This window comes from Canis lupus, chromosome 5, assembly GCF_003254725.2.
Source record: "Canis lupus dingo isolate Sandy chromosome 5, ASM325472v2, whole genome shotgun sequence".
Taxonomy (NCBI): domain Eukaryota; kingdom Metazoa; phylum Chordata; class Mammalia; order Carnivora; family Canidae; genus Canis; species Canis lupus.
In genome coordinates, this window is record NC_064247.1 from 36799095 (window position 1) to 36816353 (window position 17259).

Sequence of the window (17259 nt, forward strand, 5' to 3'; positions counted from 1 at the left end):
TTATGTGGGCACCCGGGTGGCTCAGTGGTTGAGCGCCTGCCTTTGGCTCAGATTGTGATCCTGGGGTCCTAGGATCGAGTCCAACATCAGGCTCCCCGCAGGGAGTCTGCTTCTCCCTCTGCCTGTGTCTCTGCGTCTGTGTTTCTCATGAATAAATAAATAAATAATTTTTTAAAAATAAAAATTTCATATGGATTAAAGAGCTAAGAAAATCTATAAAATATTAGAAGAAAGAAGAACAGTTTTATAATCTTGGAGTAAGAACTGTCTTCCCATGCATAATACCGAAGCCAGAGAAGAAATAAAAATTGATGTATTTGGCCACTTAAAAAGTTTAAAAGGCTACATGGAGGGGGGGGTGGGAATCAGCAAAAAGAAATTTAAAAATCAAATAGTAGATTGAAAGAAAACACTTGAAATGTGTATTCAGACAAAGTTATTAAAAGGACTTGTGTAAACAATGGGATTAAAAGCCCACAACCTAAAGAGCAAGATAATTCAAGGGAATTTCAATAAGCCGGGATGAAATGTATTCAACCCACTAACATTCAAGAACATGCAGATTGAAAGACAGCATTATTTTTTCAAACATCAGATTTGCAAAAATGTAAAATATTGATAACATCAATATTAGCAAGCATGGAGAAATAGGCATCTAATCTCTTTAGTGAGCACATCTGAAAGGCTTAAGGGATACAGTTGGACAATTTCTATTGCATTTTAAATGAGCTCACCATCAACCAAGATACATTAAGGCATCTTAATTGAAAGAAACACTTGTATGTACAGGGATTTTCAGGGCATTATAATTTATAATGGGACATTATAAACTACAATGCCAAAAAGAGTGGAAAGAACGTAAACATCCATTAGAGAGGGCAAGGTTAATTAAGTTACGCTACACTCACGAAAGACAATAAAATGCAAAGGAAAAGGAGATAAAATTCTGTATGAACTGACATGGAAAGATCTCCAAGACATACACTTAGATTTTTTTTAAAGCACATTATGAAACAACCAGGCAGTATATTTGCAGTTTTGTTTTTTAAAAATTGGTATAAATACATAGAAAAAAGTCTTAAGAATAGAAGTTCAAACTGTTCACGGTGATACCCAGGGGTAAGAGGAGGACAAATGTTATCATATATATGTGTATATATAAAAATGGGATAGAGATACATATATATATATATATATGATATATATTCTAATGATATACATATATATATCATTAGAATCTTTTAGAACAAGAATGGTATCTATGAAAATTTTATTTATTTTTTTTTTCTATGAAAATTTTAAATGTGACAATGTATAAAGAGAAATTGGCAACATCATGATAGAAGTGGAAAACAACACATTTCTGTAAGCCTAATTGAATAGACAAAAATTCAAATCGGCATTTGTAGGATATGAGCACTGAAGGTAAGTTGACTATATATTTTAAACCTCTGACATGACCTAGAATATTAGAAGACTATTTTAAATTCAGTGCCCACCCCCAACACAACACATGCTGAAATGTCAATAAATTTAAAATATCAAGCTCATTTCTTGACCATAGGCAATTTTGAAAGAAAATACTTTTATTTACTTTTTTAAAAGATTTTATTTATTTATTCATGAGAGACACAGAGAGAGGCAGAGGGAGAAGCAGGCTCCCTGCAGGGAGGCCAATGTGGGACTGGATCCCAGGACCCCGGGGTCACGACTTGAGCCATAGGCAGATGTTCAACCGCTGAGCCACCCAGGCGTCCCTAAAAGAAAATACTTTTAAAAGCTGAAATATTTTAAGCTCCATGAGTTAGGAATCAAAACAGACCACAAACCTACCAAAAGCGTTGAAGCATATGCATAGAAAAAAGCCTAGGAAGTGATTACCTCTGGGTGGTAAGATTGGGAGTAATGATTAATTTTCCCTATATTCTTTCTTATACTCCCATATTCTTTATTTTGATTATTCAGTATCTCCTTGAGCTTCTACAATAATCAGGAATGAGTTTGGTAATAAATCAACTAGCAGTGAGCATTGTTTGTTTATGGAGTAGCAGGGATTACAGAGATCTTATCTGAGGAACTAAATCTGGAAGTGGCTGAGCACCCAGCAGGGGCAAGTTCTTAATAAATTCTCCACCTGTCCTAAAGCATGCTCATGTTGAAACTATAACCTAGGGGTGCCTGGGTGGCTCTATTAAGTGTCTGACTCTTGATTTCAGCTCAGGTCATGATCTCTGGGATGGAGCCTGGTGTTGGGCTCCCTGCTCAGTGGGGAGTCTGCTTCTCCCGCTCCCTCTACTCATGTTCTCTCTCTCACTCTCAAAGAAATAAAATCAAAACAAAAAAAAAAAAAGTAACCTAAAAATTTTGCTCGTCTGTGAAGACCAAAAACCCCCTGACCCCATCAGAAATTGTAAATGGATGTATTGAGGCATGGGCTCCACGGCCTGGCTGGTGTGGGTTCAAATCCTAGCTCCACTCTTCATGGTTATAGGAAGTTAAGCCTGTACTTTTAAGTTCTCAGATCTCCACTTATCTTTGTTGCCATATCTACAAATAGAGAGGCCTTCCCCCTGGAGATTCTGTGAGGCTTCAGTGAAAAGCCATATAAGAAGTGTTTGACATAGTTCAGGGATGTGCTCACATATTCAATAAATTGTAGCAGTTTTATTCACAGATGGGTATCAATTCTATATTATTGTTAGATTAACATGTATATATTAGATATGGTGTATTAATTTACAATACTTTAAAACCCCTTAAATGGCATTATAAAACATGTTGTTTCTAAATTCGCAACCACCAGCTGCTTGTGAACATCTCTTAAGGTGTGCCACTAGCTTCTCTCATTTCTTTTTTTTATACCCCAAGCTGTGTTTAAGAATGATGACAATAATTATCATTACTATAGAATGTACACTGTATTCTATAAAGTGCTCTGTATACGCGGTGTCACCTATCGTCTCCCTTGCAAGAAAATTCTTATAGAAGGCTTTCTTGTCACATTCACTTCCCAGAGAGGGGTGGCTGGTATCCAGCTTAGGTCCTTCGGTGTTATCTCAAGAGAGCCCGAGGCCTTGTCTGGGACCACAATGTTACCACTGGCTATGAGGATTAGCAAAGGCTCATGGCTGTTTTTCAGGCAGTACTGAGAACCCAAATCCTATGCTCTTAGAATCAAAAATACTGTTCTGTCTAAAAATAAAACCAAGAAGAAAAGCACTCTCCACAGGGAGCAAAATTTGAGGCTCACAGAGCTAGTGGAACAGTCAGCTTTATATACCATATATAGTGTATATTACATTATATATTATAATATATGTATATGTTATATATGTATATATATGCATATGTATATGATTTATACATACATTTATATGTATTTATATATGTATTACATATAATATATTAATATACATTATATGTCATAATACATATATTTACATATAATGTAAAATTATATAATATATAATGTATATGTGTATATAATATATGTATTATATATTACATATATATGCAATGTTATGTATGTGGAACACTGTATATATTACTCACATATATGATATATATGCAGTATTATGTATATTCATATATATATGCAGTATTATATACATATAGTATTTTATGGTCCATTAACTACCCCCCCAAAAAAATCCTATTAGTCCATATGCTTTTATTTTCATACCAACTCTGTGAGATCACAAAGCTGGTTGTACAGATGAGGAGACATTAAGACCTTAAGAAATGTGTCCAAGGTCACCCAGTAGATTTAGAACCAGAACTTTCATCTCTGGGCCTCCAGCATCAAGTTCACCATGTGATCCCACAGAGGAATGTGCTGGCAGGGGAAGTACAAACAGTGTTCAGATAGGCAGGTACCTGGTGTGGAAACCAGTGGCTCTTTCAACAAAATGATCCCCCTGTTTAAAGCTTTCTTCACATATAGTAGCCATCTGTACTGGCCTCAGAATGGAAGGGCTGGAGATCAGGAGACGGGAAGATTCAGCACGCCAAATGCTCTATTGGCTGGGAGTCGAGAACAGGATGAGTCTTAGGGTTTGCAGAGGAACCTCTGACTCAGTGGAATGCCAGCCTCTGCAACGGGTTCTGGTCTTAACACATAGATTAGAGCCTGACACCATGGAATGTCCCAGACACAGAAAATGTTCTAAATGTTATGTCTGGTTGCTTCAAAATCTTGTGCCTAATGGCAGGGCTGAGATTACTTTCTAACATTTTTTTAAATGTTAATATATCTACATTTACTATTTTTCCAAACTTGATAGGTACCAGTACAAGTATATTAATGAAAGGCCTAAGGTATATATAACATGTATATACTCATGTAGAGTCATATATATACCTACATATATATCTTAATATGTAGCACTTTATAAACATAATAGCATGCATGTGTAAGGAATAGTCTTATACTGTCTATTGCATATGTATGTGTACACTATACATATCATATGAAAGACAGAGATTTTGTATTTGTAGTCTTCTATCTGCTGCAGAAAAATTGAAAGAAAAGCCTGAAATGTTCAACCAAAGGAGAATGTTTGAATACACTGAAAATGGGATTGTAGCATGCCCATTAAATATGGTGTTTTCAAAGTATACCTAATGAGGAGGAAAGCTGTCTACAAGGCAAGAAAGAGGTTTCAGTGTCCTACACATCCTGTGATCCCAATTCCTGAGAAACTGTAGAATAGATATTTTAGAAAATAGATATTTTAGAAAATGAATAGATATTTTAGAATATAGATATTTTAGAATATGAATAGGTATTTTAGAATATGGGTAGAACTGTAGAATAGAAATAATGTATCTATGCGTATACATATGAATTGGAAGAAAGAAGGCCAAACATCGACAGGTGTATCACAGCAAGTGTTAAAGACGTGAATGACCATTAATTTTGTGTTCCATCCTGGAACTTTTGTACATTTTCCAAGTTTTCCCTAATGAATATGCCTTTGTTTTATGACCAGAAAGGTCGTTCATGCTCTAAGTATAGTACACCACTGGCATCACTCGGGATCTCAAAAGAACTAAAATAGACCTTCAGAGAATCTAGCAAACGTGGAATGAAATTTTTTCTCTTAATCTGGGAAGCAGTCCTTTACCTCGGCCTCCTAAAACACCCCCTTTGTTCCAGGCTCTACTTCCCCCTGGTTAACCAGTTCTCCTCCAGGAAGCCACTGGACAGCTCCCTTGACCTTGTTCATATCCCTGTGGTAATTTACCACTGCTCATGGAGTCGGGGTTGGATCCTTGCAATTCCCTATACTTTGGGTACAAGGATGCCTTCCTTCTGGGTACATAAAGCGGGAATAATAGTATCTTCCTTGTAGGGGTTAGATCAAGGGTTGATCACCTGTTCTAATTCATGCAGGTAGAAATAGCAGAGCTCAAACCGGGAACCCCACCCCCACCCCGGGCCTGGGACCTGGTGACCGCTCCGGCCAGTGGGTGGACACCAGGAGCTCCCTCAGCAATCGCTTTCAAGGAAAGCAGGTCAAACCGCAAGCTGCTTCCCCCCGCAGACCGCTCCTGGGCCCGGGAGCGTGCAGGCTGTCTGCTTAATTCACTCATGGCTCTGTGCCACGGAATACATAAACAAGTGGGGAAAGCCTCCGAGAGGAATCTGGATGCCCAAATGGAACAATCTGTCTTCTGAAATTATTGTTTGAAATTGTTTATGTCAATCGCCGCGTTTCTGTTCTGTGCTTCTGGGACCTGTTTGTGATGGGGGGGTGGAGAGTATTCCCTGCCGTTGAGCAGGGACCCTTGAGGGACGACTCTGGGGACGGTGTGGGGAGCTGTTCACCTGTCCTCCTGACACAGGTGGGCTTTGGGGAGACTCCATGTGCCCCCAGGATTGCCTGGTGCTCACTGGGTGCTGGATGCTCCTCTAGGCATGGAACACATGCTAATTTTCATCCTCGCAACAACCAGTTGGGAGGTGTCACCCCTCCCTACTTCCAAACTCACACATGAAGAGATGCAAGCATCTTGAAGGAAATTTAAGTTTCCATTTCATAAGTTTCCATTTCTTAAGTTTCCTGGTCCAAACAGACCAGGTGGGACTTGAACACTTGCACCCCAGGCTTCAGAGCCCATGTGCTCACTCCTCCCCTGTTCTGCGTCTCATCCACACAGCACTGGCCAGGACTGGCTTCAGCCACCTGACTTCTCACCCATCCTCCCAGAGACCGCGCAGACCGTGATTCTGCCTCTTAGTGACATGGTAAAAACCCAAGGCATTAGGTCCAGGGTCCAGTCCTTGTGGTGTCTTGAGCTGTTGTAACACACACAAAAAGCCTTCAGCTCATGGACCTGGCAGTTTGGTGAGTGAGCGAGAATTCCTTTTGAGGCATGAATTAGTCTTCTTCAAATGTTTTGACAAACTGAGTGTGGTGCTTGGGAAAGAATAGCTTCACGGTGTTTGTGTGAACAGACCTCTTTCTAAAACCACTTTACACCCAGCCATGAGGCTTGATCATTGAAACAACAGTATGGCAAGGCCGAGTTTGGCTCTCTGGGTTTGAATAGCCTCTTGGTTTTTACCCTCCAAATGCCCTGTGCTTGAAACCGGTCTGAATTAATGTCTCTCGGTCTCCTTAAAGGAACCTGGAGTCAGAATATCTCGTAGGATTAAGAAAGAACAGTGTGTGCCTGGTCCCAGACTCTTGCATGCATGCCTGCTTGTCTGTGAGGGCCACTGAGGCCAGTCCAATACCCCCCTCCCCAGGCTCGCCTTGTCCCCCTGCCCCAGACCACAAACCAGGTCATCATTTATACCTTCTCTTCTCTGGATGCTCCCAGCAGTGAATGGGTAGACTATGGGGCCTTTGTCATTCTTGGTCACTGGGGTCACTTGGCCATGCATCAGGACGCAGGGCAGTGTTTGGCCAGGGAATAGTTATTATTGGTACCTGGAGTCAGAAGGCAAGGAGCAGAGTGTGCTCAGGCATCAGAACTACACACAAAAATAAGTCCTGGCTCTGCGCCTTATTTGGGAAACATGGCCAGGACCCGGACAGGAACAGCATAGGCAACCTGCACATCAGGCCATGTTCTCCCAGCTGTCCATCCACAGTGGATCCACAGTCTCCTCTTGACCCAGGCAGGTCGATTGCCTGCACGTACCCCCAAGGAAGAACATGTCAGACCCGCAAGTGACTCACCTGCGCATGTGAAGGGTAGCTTTGTCCCAGAGTTGGGTAATGCCAGGTGGAAGAAAGAATTTTGTGGGTGGGCCACCCACTGGGCAAAAGGAGAGGTTGTATCTACAATGTGTCCCACAGTATCGACTTCCTGCTTTGGTCGCAATCCAGAACTTCCTGGAGTAGTCTTGCTTGGCCAGCAGTGGCCAACAGTGGCCAACAGCCTCCCAATGTCCTTTGCCTGACAGTGGCCCTAAAGACAAAAATGTCAAAGGCATGGGTCATATATGAAGATCAATCTGGCTAAACTCAAGGGTTAAGTTATGGGCGTAGACTGTTGCCCTTTCTGAGGGAAGGACCTTCAGCTGGCTGCTGCTCTCCTGTGTCCAGGGCTTGTGGTCTTTACCTGGCACTGTACAGAGGGGACACTGCAGCATTATAGCCACCCAAGATGCTTTGAGTAACCTGTGTCACCCAGGTTCCTGGGCATGACCTTGGCATATTTTGGCCACCTTCCAAGCTCTGAGTCTACCTTCCAAGCTCTGAGTCCATACACCTAGGAGTCTGGGCTGGTAAAACATGATTTAAAAACAGATCTCAACATTTTCTTTGGTTGGGCTCATAGCATCCCCACCCCTGGATGCTCTTCCCCAACAGTCATCAGTGGGAAACCTCCTTGTTTGCAAACAATAGAGAATCAGATAATAGTATCTTGAACAAGCTTGAGCAAAAAGAAGCACTTACTAGAAAGATGCCTGGGTGTCTCATGAAATTCAGCCACAGGGATATGTTTGATACTTGGAGGAAAAAGAGCTAGAATTGGGGACTGGGGCACCTGCAGGCCACTGACCCTGGCTCCTGCCCATACGGCATCTTGCCCTCTCCATCAGCCACCTGCACCATTTTCTCAGTTCACATGGTTGACAACAGCCACCCCCCAAAAGCTCCTGAGTTTGCTCCCTCTCAGTCCGATATCCAGAATTCCCAGGGACAAGTGCAGTGTGACTGGGTCGATACCTGTTCTTTAAACAAAAGCTGTGATCTGGGGGCGAGGCAGCTCAGTGGGAACATCTTAGCTGCATTAAAAGCCACTTCCATAGCAGATTTCAAAAAGGCATTTCTTTGTAAGAATCCCGTGGAAAGCCATTCAGAAGAGCCATTCAAAAGGGAAGGTATCGCGAGGCTTCTGGATTGTTCTCTTATTCCTCACACAGCCCGTAACTTGGCTATCCATATCTCCCTCTCTCAGGAGGCACGCCTAGTCTTCAGGAAATGAGAATGACCGCCACAACCCCAACACACACATGAAACAAATTAAGGGTTTTGTGCTTAACAGTTTCATTTATTTGTTTGTTTAAATTTCTCGGGAGAAAGAACCAGAAAAGCCTCCTCTGATTCCCAGACAACATAGAGCTTCCCTTTCATGGCATGCCCATAGTTGTAACATTTGCTTAGCCTCTTTGTCTTTCTCCTCCCCTAGACTGCAAAGTTTATCTAGGCAGAGCTCGTGACAGCTTTATTTCCAGCTGGATCTTTAGTGTCTGAACAGTGCCTGGACATAGTAGTAGGTGATCGATAAATGTTGAACAAATGAAGTGCATGAATGAATGATGTTAAAGTGTTCACCTGACTGCCAAGTTCCCAGATGCAAGTGTGACCCCAAAGGCTCCCGGTGACTCTACCAATCTGGTCCCAATAATCCTAGTAGCACTAATACCCCGATTCCTTCCTTTCTCTCTCTCCATCTTTCCCTAATTTCATTAACAAGACAGAGTAATTCTTCCTTGTGATTCACTTGTTTCTCAAATCTTCCCTCTCTTCCCCATCCCCCCTACATGGAAGTGGAATTTCTTGCCTTACCCATGGGTCTGGAAGGGTCTTCAAACCAGTCCTGTCTCCCCTCTCTGTGTTAGCATGAAATTAGTCATCCCGAAATCTCAATGTTACCGTGTTGCTCCACTGCTCAAAGCATGCCCATATGCCCATACTGCCTCCTTGAACAGGATGGAATCCAAACACTTGATCACAGCATGTAAGGCCCTCAGTGTGTGAATCCCCACCTCCTCTTCCAGTTTCATCTCCTACCAGTCCATGATAGGATGGAGCAAGCCAGTATTCAAGGGGACACTACATAAATTGTGGAGCTCCATGCAAAATAGCACGGCGCCCTTCACTCAAAAATGGTGAGAATGTCAGCTGGCAACAGCGTTGTGTTGAGCCAAGCACGGGGTCCTGCTGAACCTGGGACTCTGGCTGCACAGGTCATATGCTCCCAGAGCAAGCCCCAGTCAAGACACACCATGTTTATCCCATGTTCAAGTTTGTACATGTGTTCTTCCCTTGGTCAAGAATGCCCTGTGTCAACCATCATCCCCACAGGATTCTCCCTTGCAAATGGAAAGGTCCCCTTCTACCCTTGGTAGCCTCCTGTGAAGATTTATTCTCCAGTCACCTGTGGCTAACGCTTTATTTATCTAACTCAAGTAAGTGTGTGTGTCTTGTCTTCCCCCCGCTAGATTATTCCTATTATTACTTTGTATCCTACACCCCCCCCCCCCGCTTCTACAAATGCTTCAGCAAATAGCAAGGAACTGTTAAATACTTTTTGAGAGACCAAATTGGCAGCTAGATGCATGGATGCATGATCACCAGACTGGCCTGGTGATCCTGAAGATTTCTCTAGCTGTTCTTGTTCCCATTTCCGACCACAAGGGTCACGTGGGGACCCTGTGTTTCTGACTTCTTAGAACCCGTACTGCCTTGTGGTCTTTGTCAGCCCTTCCCTGCACTCTGAACACAATGCTAAGAACTATCACAAGGAATATTGTGATCTCATAGGGGAAACTCTAGGGATTAAGTAAAAATCCCAGAGGTTTGACCTTGGAGACATGCAAAGTCCCTGGTCAAAAATGAAGCCAAGGGTCATGAAATGTTAGCACCCCGAGGAGCCTCTGTGATCATCAGCTCATCTTTCTTGCTTTATGAAGGAAGAGAAACTACGGCTTGAGGGTGAAGTGTCTAGACCAAGGTCACATAGTTATATAGTGGGAAGAATAAGACCTGGTCTCCTGAACTCTTGTGTGACTTACAGGGGACATCACATTGATTTATTGCAGCAGACAGAGCTTTGGATGACCTTCTAATCACTACCCACAGGTATCTTGTATGCACAGCAGAAGTCAAATACAGAGGCAGGTTATTTTTGAAATATAATCCATTTTGCTTTTCTGTAAATTTCTGGACTTTGGCATCTGTCCTCCAATATACAAAATATTTAAAGGATTTGAATTTAGATGCAGAGCATATTATATATACAGGATGTGGAAAAGGTATAGAACGATGAGACAAGAAGCAATCGTAGAGTCTGATGGAATGAAGGCTCCTATGTTACCAAGGGGTGCTGGTTGCCAGGCAGGGTCAAAAAAGATTCTAATAGTCACCAGGAGTCCGTTGTAAGAAGGTGCTGCCAAGCCGCGAGGGCCCACCACCACCTGCTGGTGTAAAAGAAAGCTTTGCTCTGGTGCTGTTGCTAAGGGATCTGGGATTGATCCTCGTCTGGAATCGGGAGCCTTCCTGTGCTGCGAGCCTTCACCATCCTGCAGGGAAGGCTCAAAGGACCAAGATGTTTTGGGGGAACAGGGTTCCCTCCGTGCGTTGGCACCATAACCCACCCCTCACTTCTTCCTCCTAAATAGAATCACTCCCATCTATTCCTAAGCAGCATCTCTTAGGTGATTTGAGACTTTTTTAGATAGAAATCACAAAAAAATAACATTTAATTTAGAAAGGACTTAGGGATGAGCCAATCCAATGATTTTTCAAACTCTGCTCCATGGAGCCGTGACATTTTGTGAGGTTCTGCTTTTATCATTTGCCCCTGGGCTATTTTTTTCCTTCCATGTAAGATTCCGTTTTAAAAATGTTTCCAGTGTTTTGTTGTTGTTGTTGTTGTTTTTAAGTTTGAGAGGCCCTAGTCCATCCTTTTCTTCAGGGTAAGGAGGCTGGAATCCAAAGGGGTTCCTTTGTGTTATTACTTTGTAGTAGTGTTGGAAGTAGTCCTTAGGTTCACTCAGAATTTGGAACATTATTCTCACCTTCCTGCATAGTCAAGGCAGAGCCATTCCTAGAGGGACTAAAGATCGTGGCACATTGGAAGAAACAGAGGATGATGATTCTGTGAATGATGAATATGTGGTTGGTACAGTAAGTACACATCTTTCATTTATCATGCGCCATTTTGGGGGTAATTTTAGAATTATTTCGCCCCTCCAAAGTACTTGACTTACTAACTATAGAGTAAACGTAAGTTATTTTATGACTTTGGTAAAATTTAAGTACAAATTAATTTATGATTCAGAAAAAGAATCTTGTTAGACTACACATTCTGTTCCTTTACAAAATACGACCGTGCTCAGAGGCTTGCAAAGGGGTTAGAGAGTAGAGTGCACAGAGACCACGGGCCAAGTGAGACCATGGGGAATTGGCTTTAAAAAATGAGGGTTTTGTAGGGAGAAATGAACAGTTAAGTGGAGGGCATGTAGGACAGAAACTCAATCAAATATGAATAATATGATGGTCTTAAGGAGGCAGCATATCTATGGCAAGTAATGGGTAAGGATGATGCTCTTAGCAATGATGGCTTCTTGACATGGACCAAATACAAGGTTAACACACAGGTCCCAGGAACTCCTTTGTGATTCTTTGGATGATACAATTTCTTAGGCCCACGGAGTTTTCTAGATGGAAGGTAATATAAACAAGATGTAACAATTGCCAAAGAGTTGAGAAACACCAAGATATACCTAGTGAAGCACTGGAAAGTCTCCTCTACCCAATGGAGTTGAAAGAACAGCCGTTTTGCACATTGCATGAAAGCAAGAGAGATTTCTGGGTTTCAGTGGACCTGCCAGCTTTGCCAGGGCAGGCCAAACTGAAGCATGGATGGGTGGTAACTCTGTTTATTAGAGGAAGATGCATAGCTCCATCACTCCGGCCCCTAGTTTCCTGCTTCCAAATTATCTAAACAGTTGAGCAAATAGAATCATTTTGAAATTCTTACAGCATATCTTTCATGTGAAAATTGGTTTTGTTTCTTTGCTTTTTATCCTTTACTTTCCTCTTTCTCCCTTCCTTAGAATCACCTCTGTGTTGAGCCTAGCTAGGGAGACATCCCATGAAAAGGCCAAAAGCATAGCTTTATATACCCAGGGTCCTGCCAGCATAGTTGGCCTCTTACTTCGCACTTGGGGCAGAACCTGGTGTGATGATTTAACACCTCTCTCATTTTCTATTAAATACACATGAATTAATAGTCTTCACTGGAATAGATATTTATACACAAATACTCTCAAAGTAAAAAAAAAAAATTAAACCTGTTTTCTACCATCATTTCTTTTTTACTACCTCTTTCTATACCATTCTTCCATTCTTGTTTTCTCTCCTTTTGTCTGCTTCTCTTTGTCCCGAAAAACCTCAGGGCATTCAGAATTGATTCCTATGCCAATTTCATTGGATTAAACTCCTACCTGTTGCATGTTAAACACTTACATGAATACCTAGCAATAAATAAATAAATAAATAAATAAATAAATAAATAAATAAATACCTAGCTCTACTATCTTATTGTGTTAAGTTGCCTCTGCTGCTGATGTGGGTAGAAACTACTTTCCACTTCTTGGTCCCTTAAAAGTTTGCATTCTGAAGTCTTGTTTTGAAAGATCTAAATTAGGATTGTATAACTGGGGGATTCAAATTACCCCAAATTAGACTCCTATACCCTATGAAGTGGATATTTAATAAGTCAGATAAACCCAGCCTGCCACCAAACAAAACAAAGTATTGAGGTCAGAAAACAACGAGTAGAAACAGATTCAAGGTTATGCAAGTCTATAGTATGACAATCACAGTATCTAAAATCTCTTTGATTAAGAAATTATGTTAGAAAAACTAGTTAACAGTTTGAAAAAAATAACTAGAGACTTTTCTAATACCGTATACTAAAATGTGATGCATTGCAAAGTCAAATGCAAAACTAAAACCATAAAAATGTTAAGAACATTTAAGCAAATATATAATCTGGATATGGAGATCTTTCTAAGTGTATACCAAAGATAGAATTCTTAAGAGTTTTTTAGAAAGATTGCATATAGAAATGTTAAATGCCAAAATCATCACAAACAAGATTGAATGGCAAACGAAAGCCAGGGGAGGTTTACAACATAGACGACTATATTTAATGTGCTTTAGGGGGTATAAATAGCTCTCCCAAATCTATAAGAGAAAAAAAGAAAAAGAAAACATGTGCAAAGAATGTTACCAGGCAATTCACATAAGAAAAGATATGAATAGTCAACAAATCTATGAATGCATGTTCGACTAATTAAGAAATGTAATGGGATACCATTATTACTTATCAAATTAGCAAAGCTTCTTTCCTCCTAAATAATAGCATCCATTGTTAATAAATGGTGTTGACCAAGGAGAAGAGGCCATAAAGCAACCGGAAGTGCTTATTTGGGATCTTAGGGATTGCAAGGAACCAAACTCAAAAGTGTACTCCGAATTGTAAGCAGAGAGTAAGCTTATAAAGGCAGAAACCACGAGGTTACATAACTTGTTTTGAAGGAATTATGATTGGTGCTGACAGAGTTAAACTATCTCCTGCATGATTGGCTATTCAGCGACCAGATGCTACATTATCTCTGTTCCAGTCTAAAGTAGAAGGATGTGTTCCGGGACATGGTGGAGGTGCGAGTGACAAGTCGCAATTGACAGGAGTCAAAAGTCCAGGGTGTTCCAAAAATTGAGACAGAAGATGCACACAAGCCACCTTCTTCAATGTCTTCCTCATCCTGTTCTAAAAGACTCTCTTAGCAGTGCTTGCTGCACTTTGGAGTTTTCTTTCACAAGGGGTAGTGAGATGGGGGCCCTCCAATAGTCCTAGTAAGAATCCAAAGTAGTATATCATTTCTGAAGAAAAGAACAACAAATGGACAATAAAAAGGGAGTAAACAGATATTGAAACATGGCGATATACTATATAGCCATTAAAAAATGAGAGTCTATACATACACACCCACATGAAAAGTAACCCTACTATTTCCAGTGAAAAAGCAAGGTACAAAGGCCCATAAAAACATAGTTTTGCACTTTGTATTTGCATAGTTCTATTTCTCAAACCTACTTTTTCCTCAGAATTTCCAGGCAGGTTTGTTAAAATATATTTCCAATAGATCCCAGAACCGGCTGAACTTTAGGAAAGGGACCAAAGAAGTGGTTGTTGTTGTTTTTTTCAGTCCCTAGATGACTCTTAAGATCAGGTAAATTGGGGAAATTGGAATCTAATCTGATCTTTTCTTTTGATTTATATTGACCTTGAGATCCAGAAAGCTTCTGAGACCTGTTTGAAGTAATGACTGTGTAGTAGCAGAATGTGGTCTAGAATCACATGTGTTGGATTTCAGATGAATGATCCCTTTCTAGAACACCAAGCTTATTTAGACTCATGTTCTTAAATTAAACTCCCAGCAACCTATTACTTCAGTCAGACAGGTAAGAAAACATCTCCTCAACTCACTCCATTGTTTCTCATTCAGTAACGATATTTCTTTGTTGATGGCAAGTGGAAAGTTTTCTATTTCCACCGTTCCCTAGCAATATGACATTTTCAAACAGTAGCACAAAACTCTTTAAATAGAAAAGATCCATTTCCACTCTATCGTGACTCAGTAACAGCCACAGGATTCTTCTCAAACTTTCCTAAAAATGTCATCTTTGGGCTGGACTCAAGAGGAACATTTCAGCCAAGGAGACACATTTTCCACTCTGTCAGGAATGAACGAGCATGGGGTTGGAACATGAAGTGTTTTGCAATCCTCAGAAAAGCAATACTTCTCACCAAAACCATGGCAACAACTCTGTGTGATGCCGTCAGAGCACGGGCTCATTCAGGAGCCTCATCCTAATCAGAGACTTAACTGGGCCCATCACCTGTGTTGGTTAGAAGAGCCACCCCACTGCCTATTGGCTCCAGAAAGATAATGGTACCCTACATGACTGTTGCTATGGAGACACTGTAGGCAGTGCTGTTGAGCCGAGGGTCCTTATGTTGAGTTACATAGGTGGCAGGTAGTGTGAGATGTATTCCTCATGTTATGAGTGGTTCCTGCTCCTTCATTTGAAATTCATTAAAACATAAGGTAGAACATGGATCCAGTTGGAATTTGTACCCATGAGTCTGAAACCATCAGTTTGAAATGTGCTTCCCTCATTTCATAACTTCATGGCTTTGGAGGAGTTATTTGTGCCCTCTGAGTCTTACGAGCTACAACATGGGATGATAATTTCTAGTCCCACAGGCTTAGGAGGTGGTTCTGATGAGATGATGTCTATAAAAGCTTCTGTGATGAGTTAATAACTCAGTTTCTTCTGTCCTACTCCTGCCACCCCCACCTCACTCAACAAATGGTGGAATCCTTGTCTCTTCGGTAGATTCTGTAGAAGATTCCTTCAGATTCCTCCTTCCCGATTTGCACTGCCTCTCACTGCAGGGCCTGGAGCCTTGGCCTGGCCAGTGTTTAAGGCAGCATGACTTTTTAAAGTTCTACATTATTATTCCCACTGCAAATGATTCCCTTTTCTCATCCAGAGTCTGTAACGAGAACCAAACAGGTGGGCTTCCTCCTGAAGCTGCCCTTATCAATTTAACACAGAAAGACATTTGACAGCCTTGTCTAGTTTAGGAAGTAGTTAACTCATTACCTCCATCCCGACAATGCTGTGCAATTGGTTATTATGATATTTATTTATTTATTTATTTATTTATTTATTTATTTATTTATTTATTTATGATAGTCACAGAGAGAGAGAGAGAGAGAGAGAGAGAGAGGCAGAGACATAGGCAGAGGGAGAAGCAGGCTCCATGCACTGGGAGCCCGATGTGGGATTCGATCCCGGGTCTCCAGGATTGTGCCCTGGGCCAAAGGCAGGCGCCAAACCGCTGCGCCACCCAGGGATCCCCAGTTATTATGATTTATTAGTCATAGGACTATTGCTGTGTATACAGGTGAGAAGGCTAGGACTCATGGACACAGTCTTATCTAAGGTCACACAGCATGGTGGAGTCAAAGTTGAGTCTTCTATTTTCCATTCCCAACCCCCTCACTCCATCATGCTGCCTCCCTCTGCATCCAGAAGGGCCTGCCCTCCTGCGCTAGGCATGTGGCAGAGGTGGCTGCCTGGGTGATAAGAAAAATGTCATAATGTCCATCCATTCTGGTATCTCCTGCCTCTTCAACCTGAAACTCTCAAGAGACCCTCGCAGTTGTATCTAGTCCTTTGTCTCTTGGGTGGCACTGCTTCCTCTCCTGGGCCCAGGCAAGTGACGTGGTCTGGTTGCAGCTTCATGGTGTGTAAAGATATTCTAGCTCCCATTCTTGAATCGAGTATCCAGTCCCAGCTGCATAAAGGCAACTATTCCCAGTCCTGACCTATACTTCATCCAGAAGTTTCTATGTATTCCTTAATCGTCATTAAACAGGGGGCTGTTTCTCTGACTGGATGGTGTTCACACTTTATAAAATAATAAAGGAACATATTCTTTTTGGAGGGAGGTAGTCTTTGGTGGGAGGATGTGGTGGGTGGGGGGAGTGGAACTTGCTGCCCTGGTCCTGAAGTTTATTTAGGGGGAAAAGACAGGTTAGGATGGTCACAAAATACTTGTTTCAAAAGGACAATAGAAGATTCTTTGTATTAGATGAAAGTCTATGGAAAGTCTACAATAACTTAAATAGTGTGGTACTGTGGACAAGAATAGCCAGACAGATGAGGAAATCAGACTTGAGAGCTCAGGACCTCTGAGGAAAGAAGCAATTTGAGTGCAAACAAATGACTCCCAATTCTGACAAGGGCCAAAAGAATGCAAAAAATAAAATAAAATAAATGCTTTGGTTGTGAAAGCTACGGAAGATTGACACCCAAATGCCAGAACCGTAAGAGAACATACTGAGGTGACAGAGACTAAGAACATCCCTTCCTTCACCCGTCAAAGATGACCATGTGGCCTCAAAGGAGGTGAAGAGAGAGCACTTTA

At 41.5% G+C, this 17259-nt stretch overlaps 1 protein-coding gene across 15 annotated transcripts in view; it reads left to right on the top strand.

The window, feature by feature from the left end:
* MYOCD (myocardin) overlaps positions 1–17259 on the top strand; it is a 100998-nt gene that overhangs the window by 11635 nt on the left and 72104 nt on the right. For 3 of the 15 annotated variants that reach the window (XM_025428348.3, XM_025428343.3, XM_025428351.3), the window contains exon 1: positions 10470–11372. The exons of 9 other annotated variants lie outside the window; for them this stretch is intronic. The gene's annotated coding sequence lies outside the window, so the exon portion shown is untranslated. Of the gene's footprint in view, positions 1–10054; positions 10326–10469; positions 11373–17259 lie in introns of those variants that run through there. 3 more of the 15 variants (XM_025428345.3, XM_025428344.3, XM_025428346.3) reach the window with 3 other exon arrangements.